This window comes from Etheostoma spectabile, chromosome 3 (genome assembly GCF_008692095.1).
Source record: "Etheostoma spectabile isolate EspeVRDwgs_2016 chromosome 3, UIUC_Espe_1.0, whole genome shotgun sequence".
In the NCBI taxonomy this organism is placed as follows: domain Eukaryota; kingdom Metazoa; phylum Chordata; class Actinopteri; order Perciformes; family Percidae; genus Etheostoma; species Etheostoma spectabile.
In genome coordinates, this window is record NC_045735.1 from 33870733 (window position 1) to 33885442 (window position 14710).

A 14710-nucleotide genomic window follows, 5' to 3' on the forward strand; every position below is an offset into this window, starting at 1 on the left:
TTGAGGGTGCTGGATCATGTTTACCCGTTCTCTCAGCCACTTACTGGGCCTTGAGAGGGAGCATGAGGGTGCTGGAGCATGTTATCCCTGCCTCATAGCCACTTACTGGGCCTTAGGAGGGAGCATAGGATGCTTGACGGTTTAAACACAGCCTCAGTGCATATAACTGGGACTTTGAGTGGAGGTCTGTATCCCTGTACGTCAATGGCCAGACTGAGAGCCACTTACTGGGCCTTGGGAGGGAGCATGTGGGTGCTGGAGGGTGTCAACCCAGCCTGGAGGTCATCAGCCAGACTTAAAGCGACTTACTGGGCCTTGGGAGTGAGTCTGAGGGTTCTGGGGCATGTTAACCCAACCTCAATGCATAGTTTTGGGGCTTAGAGTGGAGGCCTGTAGCCCTGGAGGTCAAAGGCCAGCTTTACAGAAACTCACTGGGTCTTAGACGGGAGTGTGAGGGTGCTGGGCCATGTTAACACAGCCTCAGTGCATCGTTTTGGGGCTCAGAGTGGAGGCCTGTAGCCAAGAGATCAAAGGACAGCCTCACAGCCACTCACTGGGCCTTGGGAGTGAGTGTAACGGTGCTGGATTATGTTAACCCGGCCTTAGTGCATGTATCTGTGACTTAGAGTGGAGGCCTTTAGCCCTGTAGGTCTTCATCCAGACCTATATTCACTTTCTGGTTCTTGTGAGGGAGCATGAGGGTGCTGGAGGGTGTTAACCCAGCCTCAGTGCATACAACTTGGAATTAGACTGGAGACCTGTTTCCCTGGAGGTCAAAGGCTAGACTGACAGACACTTATTGGTCCTTGTGAGGGAGTATGGGGGTACTGGAGGGTGATAACCCAGCCTGGACGTCATCTGCCAGACTTAGAGCCACTTACTAGGCATTTGGAGGGAGTTTTAGCGTGCTGGGGCATGGTAACCAACTCTCAGTGCATGTAACTGTGACTTAGAGTGGAGTCCTTTAGCCCTCGAGGTCAAAGGCCAGCCTCAAAGCCAATCACTGGGCCTTGGGAGGAAGTTTGAGGGTGCTGGGGCATGTTAATGTAGCCTCAGTGAATCGTTTTGGGGCTTAGAGTGGAGGCCTGTAGCCCTGGAGGTCAAAGACCAGCCTCAGAGCCACTCACTGGGCCATGGAAGGGAGTGTAAGGGTGCTGGGTCATGTTAACCCAGCCTCAGTGCATGTACATTCAATTCAATTCAATTGTATTTATAGTATCAATTCATAACAAGAGTTATCTCAAGACACTATACAGATAGACCACACTCCAGAATTTACAAGGACCCAACAGTTCTAGAAGTCTTCTCCAGAGCAAGCAACAGTGCGACAGTTGTGAGGAAAAACTTCCTTTTAGGCAGAAACCTCGGTCAGACCCAGGCCCTTGGTAGGCGGTGTCTGACGGGCCGGTTGGGGTTAGAATGAAGAGTGGCAATAACAAAAATAGAAAAAATTAGTAGTTTGTAGCAGTTCTTTGTAGTAGTTCATGGCATAGCAGGATGCTGTGCGGCATTACAAGGCACAGCAGGACGTAGCTGGTCGTAGCAGGGCACTGCAGTGTAGCAGTTGAACATTTCATCACAGAACATGGAGCGGGACCAAGGCGACAGCTGCTACCCTGATTTTGGAGCCTCTCTGATCCAAGGTAACATTCTGGGGAAAAAAGAACATAAGGACTCCGGGGAATGACTCCCCAGAGCTAGGTTAGTAACAAGCATTTCTGGGACATGGATGCACATAAATGAAAAGATGGAAAGATAGAGGAGAGAGGAGCTCAGTGTATCAAAATAAGTCCCCAGCTGTCTAAAACTATTATTACAACAAAACCAAGAGAGACAAGGTAAAGAGAGCTCCAGCCCGGTCGGGCTAGAACTCTCCCCAACCGGATCGGGCTGTATGCCAAGTCTCCCTTTAGTTTTATTATATTCTTGATTATATGATAGATAAATCTGAAAACTATGTGACTAACTACTACTCCCTAACAATATTCGATTCTATGCCCTAACTATAAGCTTTATCAAAAAAGGAAAGTCTTAAGCCTACTCTTAAATGTGGAGATGGTGTCTGCCTACCGGACCCAAACTGGAACCTGGTTCCACAGGAAGCTGATAGCTGAACGCTCTGGCTCCCGTTCTACTTTTACAGACTCTAGGAACCACCAGTAACCCTGCATTCTGGGAGCGTAGTGCTCTCGCAGGGTTGTAAGGTACTATGAGCTCTTTAAGATAAGGTGGAGCCTGACCATGAAGAGCTTTGTAGGTGAGAAGAAGGATTTTAAATTCTATTCTAAATTTTACAGGAAGCCAATGCAGAGAAGCTAAAACAGGAGAAACGTGATCTCTTTTCCTGGTTCCCGTCAGAACACGTGCCGCAGCATTCTGGATCAGCTGAAGAGTCCTTATGGACTTTTCCGAGCATCCTGATAACAAAGAATTGCAGTAATCCAACCTAGAAGTAACAAATGCATGGACTAGTTTTTCTTTATCATTTTTAGACAGGATATTCCTGATTTTTGCAATATTACGTAGGTGAAAAAAGATGATCCTTGAAATTTGCTTTAAGTGGGAATTAAAAGACATGTCCTGATCAAAGATGACTCCAAGATTCTTCACAGTGGTGCTGGAGGCCAGGGTGATGCCATCCAGAGTAACTATATCTTTGGATAATATGTCACGGAGGTGCTTGGGTCCGAGAGCAATAACTTCAGTTTTATCTGAGTTTAACATTAGAAAATTACAGGTCATCCAGGTTTTAATATCCTGAAGGCACGTTTGAAGTTTAGCTAACTGATTAGTTTCATCCGGCTTGATTGATAGATATAACTGAGTATCATCTGCATAACAATGAAAGTTTATTGAGTAAAAATAAGATATTGACCATTATATCTTATTACAGAGATTGGAACATTTAATTGGCATTAAAGGGACTGCTCTAAGCTGGTTTAAGTCTTATTTATCAGATCGATCTCAGTTTGTTCATGTTAACTATGAATCTTCTTTGCACGCCAAGGTTAGTCATGGAGTCCCACAAGGATCTGTGCTCGGTCCAATTCTGTTCATTTTATATATGCTTCCTTTAGGCAGTATTATTAGGAAACACTCCATAAACCTTCATTGTTATGCAGATGATTACAATTTGTGGCGCCGTCTTGTGCATGTGCGTTGTCAAAAATAAGATGGCGCAACGTGAATCCATGCATGTTTATTCAGCTACAAGGTTACTCTAAGGGCTAATATTTGGAGGCCTAGAGCCAGCATAAAGAGTGTTTGCACGTCTTTTGCCGTGCTATTCGTAATTATATGGTTTTAACCAGTTCAGTTACCTTCTTGTTAGCTTAAACCTGTAAAATGTAGCACTATTCATGTGTAATTTTATTGACTTTCTTAAGTTATATTTGATGTAGTATGTTACACAGTGCCTTATGTTCATGTTTAAACTGAATTTGAGTGACAAGGATTTCAAATGTGTTAATGATAAAGCCATGTACAGCTACTAATTGGACATTTTCCATTGCTGTATGCAGATTGTTTTTTTTTGTTATGCATATTCTGCCACTGTTGAGAGAGAGAACAAGAGAGATACGACGAGCCAGCGGCCCAGTGATTCAGTGATCCAGCGATTCAGTGATTCTGGACCCAGTGATTCAGTGATCCAGCGATTCAGTGATTCTGGACCCAGTGACTTCAGTGATTCTGGAGTGTGAACCAGCGCCCACCAATCCTGATGGACTACACTCTTTTGGATACAGATAAGATTTATGAGCTCTCCAACCTTATCACACTGCCCGAGTAGTGATTTGAACAAAGGCCTAACCGAACTGAACTGAACTGCATTGAACTGCATTGAACTGACTGACTGACTGATTTTCTTTTAAGCTGACTGACTATTGTTTTTGGGGGGAATCTTTTGTCCTTGTTGTTTTCCATGTGTTATTAATATCTGTGCAATATTGAAATAAATATTTTGATACTGTTTTGCTACTCAAACAGTGGTCGAGGCCAATTCACTTCGAGAGCCGAACCTAATTCTGATTCCTAGTACTAAAATATCATTAATACAGATCATAGTGATATTTCCGTTGATACCTCAAGTTACGAAAGTTACAATTGCATTTTGCAAAGAATATTTATTGAGGCACGGATGAAGGCCAGGATGGTGAGTCATACAGGTTATCTCTTCAGGAATCTAGGTCATTCTTTTCATGACCTGTAAAAACAAACATAATGAGCCTGATGTTATTTCATAATGTTGAATGAGCAGAAGGCATAAAGTAGCTTGAGTTACTGTATCTCTAGTTTTATTTACCTTAGGTATTCATCGGCAACATATATTTTCTCTCTCCTGGGGCATGTGTGCACAGTTTCCACAAGTACACCTGCCAAGGTAAGATACTACATTAGATTACTACATGTTAAGAAGGTAACAATCTCATAGTCAGATCATCTAATCTGCATGATAGTAGTTCCAAGATAACATTAGACGTAGCATACAAACTGAACAAAAATAGGCTCCTGTCCAGCTAAATGGACGTCCTGTTGTAAGATTACATATAACTACAACGTGGTAAAGAATGTACGTAACTCATAATCACAATCAATCACTATTCAGCAGGAGAGTATACGGTAACAAATGTTACAATGTGACTACGAGACTTTTGTTGTGAGCAGCTCTATGAACTGGCCACTAACTTTTCAGCCAACTGGACATCTTGACTGAAATTGCGAGGGTACAAGTTGTAAAATATTTGTCAATGTGCAAATTAATAAGTTATGTTGCTTACAATACTAAAAACAAGGCTAATACAAAGTTATTCTTAGGCTACAACACCTAAGTGGGAGTATTACACTAGTATGACAACAAACCTCTAATGTTGAAAAAGCAAGTAAATGCTAAATGACAAAACTTACCAGTCTGAAGAAGTCATTTCCAATTTACTGGCAGGTTGTTCCTCGATATCAGATCCTTCCTCTGATTCAGGCTCAAATAGATACGGTAACCATGCTATCTCCACCTTGGATGTTTTAGTCATGTTTGTGTGCCGCAGCAAAGCTTGTTGAACACCAACCAATCAGCGCGCAGTTTATTTAAATATGCATGAGCAGACCATGTAAGACAGAAAAGCTCTCGTTTCAAGCCAGGTCAATTTAACAGGGTGGTATGAGGGCCAAAAGAACAGCAAAAGCAACATTTTCAGCCCAACAAATGTTACATACCCTATCAGGAGACCTCAAGGAACAGCGTGATATATTCTATACAACCATTCTATCACCCCTTTAAGGCCCTGGAAGAGGCTGTAAGGCTGGCCTTTGATATCCCAAGGCCCAGTAAGTGACTCTAAGTCTGGCTGATGACCTCCAGGCTGGCTTAACATCCTCCAGCACCCCATACTCCCTCCCAAGGCCCAGTAAGTGGCTTTCAGTAGGCCTTTGACCTCCAGGGCTATATGCCTCAACTCTAAGCCCCAAAATTATGCACTGAGGCTGGGTAAACATGGCCCAGCACCCTAACACTCCTTCCCAAAGCGCAGTGAGTGGCTGTAAGACTGGCCTTTGACCTCTAGGGCTACAGGGCTCCAATCTAAGCCCCAAAACGATGCACTGAGGCTGGGTTAACATGCCCCAGCACCCTTAAACTCCCTCCCAAGGCTCAATAAGTGTGTGTCAGTCTGGCCTTTGACCTCCAGGGATACAGGCCTCCAATCTAAGTCCCAGTTACATGAAATGAGGCTGGGTTAACACCCTCCAGCACCCTCATGGTCCCTCCCAATGCCCAGAAAGTGGAAATAGGTCTGGCTGAAGACCTCCAGGGCTAGAGGATACATGCTTTGAGGCTGGGTTAACATGCTCCAGAACCATCACACTCCCTTTCAAGGGCCAGTGAGTGGCTCTAAGTCTGGCTGATGACCTGCAGGGCTACGGGCCTCCACTCTAAGTCCCAGTTACATGCACTGAGGCTGGGTTTACATGCCCCACCACCCTCACACACCCTCCCAAGGCCCAGTAAGTGGCTCTAAGTCTGTCTGATGACCTCCAGGCTGGGTTAACACCATCCAGTACCCCCATTCTCCCTCCCAAGGTCCAGTAAGTGGCTTTCAGTCTGGCTGATGACATCCAGGGCTACAGGCCTCCACTTTAAGTCCAAGTTACATGCACTGATGCTGGGTTAACATGCTCCAGCACCCTCACACTTACTACCAAGGCCCAGTGAGTGGCTGTGAGGCTGGCATTTGAACTCACGGGTTACGTGCCTCCACTCTAAGCCCCAAAACGATGCAATGAGGCTGGGTTAACATGCCCCAATACCCTCACACTCCCTCCCAAGGCCCAGAAAGTGGCTCAAAGTCTGGCTGATGACCTCAAGGATGGATTAACACCCTCCAGCACCCCCAAGCTCCCTCCAAAGGCCCAGGAAGTGGCTTTCAGTTAGGCTGATGACCTTTATGACAACAAGCCTCCACTATAAGTCCCAGTTACATGTACTGGCTTGGCTAACATGCTCCAGCACCCTCACACTCACTCCCAAGGCCCAGTAAGTGGCTCTAATTCTGGCTGATTGCCTCCAGCGCTATAGGCCTCCACTCTAAGCCCCAATAACTTGTACTCAGGCGGGGTTAACACCCTCCAGCACCCTAAAGCTCCCTTCCAAGCCCAGTGAGTGGTTCTAAGCCTGGGTGATGACCTCCAGGGCTACAGGCCTCCACTCTAAGTCCCAGTTACATGCTCTGAGGTTGGGTTAACACCCTCCAGCACCCACATGCTCCCTCCCGAGGCCCAGTAAGTGGCTCTAAGTCTGGCCTTTGTCCTACAGGGATACAGGCCTAAATCCGAGGATTATGCACTGAGGCTGGGTTACCATGGCCCAGCATCCTCAAACTCCCTCCCAATGCCCAGTAAGTGGCTCTAAGTCTGGCTGATGACGTCCAGGCTGGGTGTTTTGTGAAATCTTTAGACAGGATCGCGGAGTGGTCGACTGCAGGCAAATAAGCACTAAACACCGGCTTCCGCTAAGATAATTTCCCTTTATCCCCCGCGGAATCCCGTACAGATGTGAGCAACAAACTCACACTGTCAATAATTAACAATACTGTAAAGTACACTCTCCTTTACAGACAAACATTCAGAGGCCGTACCTGCTAGAATATATATATATATATCTTTATTCCCCACAGTATACAGCACAGAAAACAGCATGCACAAGCATTCAGTACCTGATGCTAAGTAAACAATACTTTTAGAGCTCTTACCGTGACACAGGACTGGAGAGCCGACAGTCCTAAGCAGAGCAGCATCAAGTGGCTGGGCGTCCGTACGCGACCCGCAGCTGACTCTGTCGGACCGAGAGATTCTCCGTCTTTTATTCTCTTAACAAACAAGGATGGTGTGAGAGCGGGGGGGGGGGGGCAACCCTCGCTCCCAGCCCAGTCCTTGGTGAGTCCGGCGCACCTGCCTTGAAACCATGTTTCAAAAACAGGAGCGCCGTCTCCCAAAACATGAGCTCGATGGAAAGCCGTAGTCAAAGCATGAGTATGATATGTGCTTAAAACAATGGTAAATGAAACACAAAACAATTAAATGAAACACAAAACAATAATAATAGTTATACAACAGTGAATCAACAAGTTATACAAGTGACCCACTTAGCTGTTGTCAAGGATCAAAAATGCAAAATAAACTTTGATAAATAAATAAAAGTGGCTTTCAATCTGACCTTTGACCTCAAGGGATACAGGCTTCCACTCTAAGTCAAAGTTGTATGCACTGAGGCTGGGTTAACACCCTCCAGCACCCTCATACTCCCTCCCAAGGCCCAGAAAGTGGATATAGGTCTGGCCTTTGACCTCCGGGGTACAGGCCTCCACTATAAGTCCCAGTTAGATGCACTGAGGCTGCGTTTACATACTCCAGCACCCTCACCCTCACTCCCAAGGCCCAGAAAGTGGCTGTGAGGCCGGGTTAACATGCTCCAGCACCGTCATGCTCCCTCCCCACTAATTGGCTCTAAGTATGGCTGATGATCTCAAGGATGGGTTAACACCCTCGAGGACCCCCATGCTCCTTCCCAAGGCCCAGTAAGTGGCTGTCAGTCTGGTCTTTGATCTCCAAGGCTACAGGCCTCCACTCTAAGTCCCATTTATATGCACTGAGGCTGGGTTAACACCGTCCAGCACCCTCACACTCACTCCCAAGGCCCAGTAATTGGCTCTAAGTCTGGCTGATGACCTCCAGGGCTACAGGCCTCCACTTTAAGTCCCAGTTACATGCACTCAGGCTGGGTTAACATGCCCCAGCACCCTCACACTCATTACCAAGGCCCAGTGAGTGGCTGTCAGGCTGGCTTTTGACCTCCAGGGTTATAGGCCTCCACTCTAAGCCCCAAAACAATGCACTGAGGCTGGGATAACATGCCCCAGCACCCTCACACTCCCTCCCAAGGCCCAGAAAGGGGCTCTAAGTCTGGCTGATCACCTCAACGCTGGGTTAACACCCTCCAGCACCCCAGAGCTCCCTCCCAAGGTCCAGTAAGTGGCTTCTAGTCAGGCTGATGACCTCCAGGGCTACAGGCCTCCACTCTAAGTCCCAGTTATATGCACTCAGGCTGGGTAAACATGCTCCAGCACCCTCACACTCCCTCCCAAGGCCCAGTGAGAGGCTGTCCGTCCGGACATTGACCTCCAGGGATACAGGACCCCACTCTAAGTCCCACTCTATGCCTTTGACCTCCAGGGTTACAGGCCTCCACTCTAAGCCCCAAAACAATGCACTATGGCTGGGTTAACATGGCCCGGCACCCTCACACTTCCTCTTAAAGCACGGTAAGAGGCTATTAGGCTTTCCTTTTACCTTCAGGGCTATAGGCCTCAACTCTAAGTACCAAGTATATGCACTGAGGCTTTGTTAACACCCTCCAGCATCCTCATGCTCCCTCCTAAGGCCCAGTAAGTGGCTGTGAGGCCGGGTTAACATGCTCCAGCACCATCATGCTACCTCCAAAGGCCCAGTAAGTGGCTCTGAGGCCGGGATGACCTGCTCTAGCAGTCTCATGCTCTCTCCTACAGCCCAGTGAGTGGCCCTGTTGCTGGGCAATGGCCTCCAGGGCTACAGGCCTCCACTATAAGTCCCAGTTACATAAACTGAGGCTGGGTTAACACCCTCCAGCACCCTCATGCTCCCTCCCAAAGACCAGTGCGTTGCTCTTAGTCTGGCTGATGACATCCAGGGCTACAGGCCTCCACTCTACGCCTGGTTAGATGCACTGAGGATGGGTTAACAGCCTCCAGCAGCCTCATGCTCCCTCCCAAGGCCCAGTGAGTGGCTCTTTTGCTGGGCAGCGTCCTCCAGGGCTACAGGCCTCCACTATAATAATAATAATACATTTTATTTAACAGCGTCTTTCTAACACTCAAGGACGCTTTACAGACAATAAAAGACAGATACAGGGAACAGAAAAGTGTAAGTAATTATAACAAAACAAATAAAACAAAAAATAAAACAAACAAAACAAACAAAACAAACAAAACAAACAAAAACAAAACAAAACAAAACAGGAACAGTGTATTTACAGATAAGCGAGCTGGAACAGATGGGTTTTTAGTCTAGTTTTGAACAGGGGGAGAGAGTTGATATTGCAGAGGTCGGGTGGGAGTGAGTTCCAGAGCTGGGGAGCAGAGCGGCTGAAGGCTCTGTTCCCGACGGTGATAAGTCGAGCATGGGGTACAGTGAGGTGGATGGAGGAGGAAGATCTGAGGGAGCGGGAGGGGACGGCAATGTGTAGGAGTTCTGATAGATATGGAGGAGCAAGGTTATGGATGGCTTTGAAAGTATGGACAAGGATTTTAAATTGTATTCTGAATTGAACCGGAAGCCAATGGAGCTGCTGAAGAACCGGGGTTATATGATGAAATGAGGGGGTTCTGGTGATGACACGAGCTGCTGAGTTCTGAAGAAGTTGAAGTTTATGGAGGGATTTTTGAGGAAGGCCAAAAAGGAGAGAGTTACAGTAGTCAAGGCGGGAGGTGATGAGGCTGTGGATAAGGATGGAGGCAGTGTGAGTGGTAAGGGACGGACGGAGGCGGTTAATGTTGCGTAGGTGGAAGCATGCAGACCGGCAGATATTATTTATGTGTGACTGAAAGGAGAGGGAGGAATCGAGGATGACGCCCAGACTCTTGACCTGAGGGAAAGGGGAGACCAAGGAGTTGTCGATTGGTAGAGTGAAACTATTGATTTTGGATAGGGTGGATTTGGTGGCTACAAGGAGGAGTTCGGTATTATCACTGTTTAGTTTAAGGAAGTTTGAGGTGAACCAGTCTTTTATTTCAAGTAAGCAGTTAGTAAGGGACAAGGGGGGGAGCGAGGAGGTGGGTTTGCTGGATAAGTAGAGCTGGGTGTCGTCTGCGTAACAATGAAAATGAATGTGGAATTTGCGGAAGATATTGCCAAGGGGAAGTAGGTAGGTGATGAAAAGGAGGGGGCCAAGAACTGAACCTTGATGGATGCCAGTAGTAACAGGGGAAGGGTGGGATGTGAAAGATTTGAGTTGAATAAACTGAGTGCGGTCGGAGAGATATGAGCGGAACCAGTCAAGAGGGGTGTGAGAGATGCCGAGAGAAGATAGTCTATTGAGGAGAATGGAATGAGAAATGGTATCAAAGGCCGCACTGAGATCGAGGAGGATAGGAATAGAGATGAGTCCGGAATCAGCAGCTGTAAGGAGATCATTGGTGATTTTTATAAGGGCAGTTTCAGTACTATGGGAGGGGCGAAAACCAGACTGGAAAGGTTCATAAAGACAGTTAAGGGTGAGAAAAGCATGAAGTTGAACAGACACTAAATTTTCAAGAATTTTAGAAATAAAGGGAAGATTTGAGATAGGACGAAGATTATTGTAGTTGGTTGGATCTGAGCCAGGTTTTTTCAGAACGGGTGAGACAGATGCTGTTTTGAAAAGTGAGGGGACAATACCAGAGGAGAGAGAAGAATTAATAATGGTAGTTATGAAGGAGAGGAGGGAAGTGAGACAGGTTTTGACCAGAGCTGTGGGGAGGGGGTCAAGAGAACAGGTTGAGGACTTGGATTTACGAATGAGATCAGAAATTTCGGAGGGGGTGGGCAGTAGAAAGCAGCAAAATGACTGGCTATTGGGGAGGGGCAAAGGGGGAGGGGAAGGCAAGGGGGTCATATGTAATTGCTGGTGAATGGAGTTGATTTTTTCATTAAAAAAGACAACCAGTGAATTACAAGTTTCAACTGAGTACATGTGAGAAGGCAGAGAATCAGGGGGATTAAAGGTTTTATGGATTATTGAAAAGAGAGACCTGGAGTTTCCTTCGTTGGAGAAGATGAGGTCAGAAGTAGTTTGATTTAGTTACGGCTATTGAGTTTGAGTAATGAAGAAGATGAGATTTATACATTTCTATGTGAATGGAGAGACCAGTTTTTTTATAGAGGCGTTCAAGTTGGCGACCCTTGGCTTTCATGAGACGGAGCTCAGGTGAAAACCAAGGGGCAGAGCGGGAAAAGGACACAGATCAGGTTTTGAGAGGGGAAAGGAAGTTGAGAATATTGCAAAGTCCAGAATTATAATGGGTGACAAGGTGGTCTGGAGAGGAAAAATCAGGAATAGGCAAATTGTCAATGTGGGAGGATAGGATGTCTTTATTTATGTTTTTGATATTACAAAAAGGAATCTGGCGGACTGGCTTGATTACAGAGAGAGACAGAGAGATGTTGAAGGACAAAAGAAAATGATCTGAAATGTGAACATCATCAGCAGAACAGTTGGAGGGGATTAAGCCAGAGCAGCAGATTAAATCCAGTGAATGTCCTTTTATGTGTGTGGGGAAATCAACATACTGATGGAATCCAGAACTGTCTAGACAGGAGGTAAAGTCTTTGGTGAGTGGGAGATTTATATTGTCAATGTGAATATTAAAATCACCAAGGAGAATGACATTAGGAGAGAGAGTAGAGAGGTGGGTAAGTAGTATGGAGAATTCGTTTAAAAAGTCGCTGTGTGGTTTGGGGGGGGCGGTAGACTGTGGCAATAACTGTGGGAGTAGGACCAGGCATATTAAATACAAAGCATTCAAAAGAGCGGAAAACTGGAGTGGAAACTGGCAACATCTTCCACTTCTCGCGATAGAGCAGCGCGAGACCTCCCCTGCGGCCAGAGCCACGAGGATGAGAATGGTAAACAAACCCAGGTGGAGTGGAAGCGTTGAGCTGAGAGAAGTCACATGGTTGTTGCCAGGTCTCCGTGAGACAGAGGAAGTCCAGCTTACGGTCAGTGAGGAGATCCTGGATGAGCTGACCCTTGTTTGTGAGAGAGCGGACATTCAGTAGACCAAAGTTGACAGTAGAGGTGTTGTAGCCGGGGGCGGGACTTGCTACCCTAGCCAGGTTAGCAAGCGACCCGCGGTCAGCGGCCCGGGAGGAGCATTGGCGGGAACGGCGAGAGGTGGACCAGAGGGATGTTATTGGATTGGGGTCATCAAGGTGGAAATTCCGGCGAGATCCGCAGTGGATGTATCTCCGGCGGGGAAGGAGCGCGATCTCAGGGTGTAGCTGAAGATCTAGCGGGGGAGGCACAGACAGAAGCCCGCAGAGCAGGAGGAGATCAGCCGCTGAATACTGGGTCAGACCTGCCCCAGGTTGATGTAGAATTGAAAGGACAGTCCAGAAGAGGATAAACCAAATGTAAAACTTGGAAGCCCACATTATGTACGGCAGCGGGCAGCTAGCCAACAGCAGCAACCGCGTGGAGTCGAGAAGACAGGTGGAGAACGAGGTTAGTTTACCACACTCAGACACCAAGCATCGGAATAGCAACAAAAGTTAAGACGTTCCAAGCGAAGGCGAAGGCTTAAACTCTCGCTTGAGTGCAAATACACAGCCCAGTGATCCGCTAAAACGTTAAAATAACTTCAAAATAGTTAACCGGAGAGCAGCGGCTGCAAAACGCGCCAGCGTCCACTCTGAGTTGATAAGTCCCAGTTTTATGCATTGAGGCTGGGTAAACACCCTCCAGCACCCTCAAGCTCTCTCCCAAGGCCCAGTAATTGGCTCTAATTCTGGCTGATGACATCCAGTTCTACAGTTCTCCACTCTACTCCTGGTTAGATGCACTGACACTGGGTTAACAGGCTCCAGCACACTTGTGCTCCCTCATGAGGCCCAGTGAGTGGCACTGTTGATGAGCAACGGCCTCTAGGTTGAAAGGCCTCCACTCTAAGCCAGGTTAGATGCACTGAAAATGTGTTAACAGGCTAGAGTAAGTGGCTCTAAATCTGGTTGATGACATCCAGGATTGATTAACACCCTCCAGTATCCTTATGCTCCCTCCTAAGGCCCAGTAAGTGGCTGTGGGGCCGGGTTAACATGCTCCAGCACCCTCATGCTCCCTCCCAAGGCCCAGTGGATGGATCTGAGTCTGGCTGATGACCTCCAGGTATACAGGCCTTCACTCTAAGTCCCAGTTTCATGCAATGAGGCTGGGTTAACATACTCCAACACCCTCACACTCACTCCCAAGGCCCAGTAAGTGGCTGTGAGAATGGCCTTTAAACTCTAGGGCTACAAGCCTCCACTCTAAACCGCAAAATGATGCACCAAGGCTGGGTTAACATGGCCCAGCACCCTCACACTCCCTCTTAAGGCACGGTAAGAGGCTGTGAGGCTTGCCTTTGACCTCCAGGGCTACAGGCCTCCACTCTAAGTCCCAGTTACGTGCACTGAGGCTGGGTTAACACCCTCCAGCACCCTCATGCTCCCTCCCAAAGCCGAATACGTTGCTCTAAGTTTGGCTGATAGCCTCCAGGGCTACAGGACTCCACTATAAGTCCCAGTTACATTTACCGAGGCTTGTTTAACATCCTCCAGCACCCTCACACTCACTCCCAAGGCTCACTCACTCTATGTCCCAATAACTCTCACCCGGGCTGGGTTAACACCCTCAAGCACACTCATGCTCCCTCCCAAGGCCCAGTGAGTGGCTGTCAGTCTGGCCTTTGACCTCCAGGGCTACAGTCCTCCACTATAAGCCTGGTTAGATAGACTGAGACTGGGTTAAAAGCCTCCAGCAGCCTCATGATCCCTCCCAAGGCCCAGTGAGTGGCTCTGTTGCTGGGCAACGGCCTCCAGGGCTACAGGCCTCAACTATAAGTCCCAGTTATATGCACTGAGGCTGGGTCAACACCCTCCAGCACCCTCATGCTCTCTCTCAAGGCCCTGTAAGTGGCTCTAAGTCTGGCTGATGACCTCCAGTTTTACAGGCCTCTACTCTAAGCCTGGTTAGATGCACTGAGACTGGGTTAACAGGCTCTAGCAGCCTCATGCTCCATCCCAAAGCCCAATGAGTGGCTCTGTTGCTGGGCAACGGTCTCCGGGGTGAAAAGCCTCCATTCTAAGCCAAGTTAAATGCACTGACACTGGGTTAACAGAATCCAGAATCCTTGTGCTCCCTCATGAGGCCCAGTGAGTGGCACTGTTGCTGGGCAACAGCCTCCAGGGTGAAAGGCCTCCACTCTTAGCCAGGTTAGATGCACTGATAATGTGTTAACTGGATGCTCGCACCCAAGCTCTGGTAAGTGGGTCCAAGTCTGGCTGGTGACCTCCAGAACTACAGGCATCCTGTCTAAGTCCCAGTTACATGTACTGAGGCTGGGTTAACATGCCTCAGCACCCTCACACTCACTACCAAGGCCCAGTAAGTGGC

General features: G+C 47.6%; 1 pseudogene; it reads right to left on the reverse strand.

Annotated features, from left to right (window-relative positions):
• Positions 1–1999: 1999 nt before the first annotated feature.
• Positions 2000–12714, reverse strand: LOC116687050 (uncharacterized; annotated as a pseudogene).
• Between the last annotated feature and the right edge of the window lie 1996 nt (positions 12715–14710).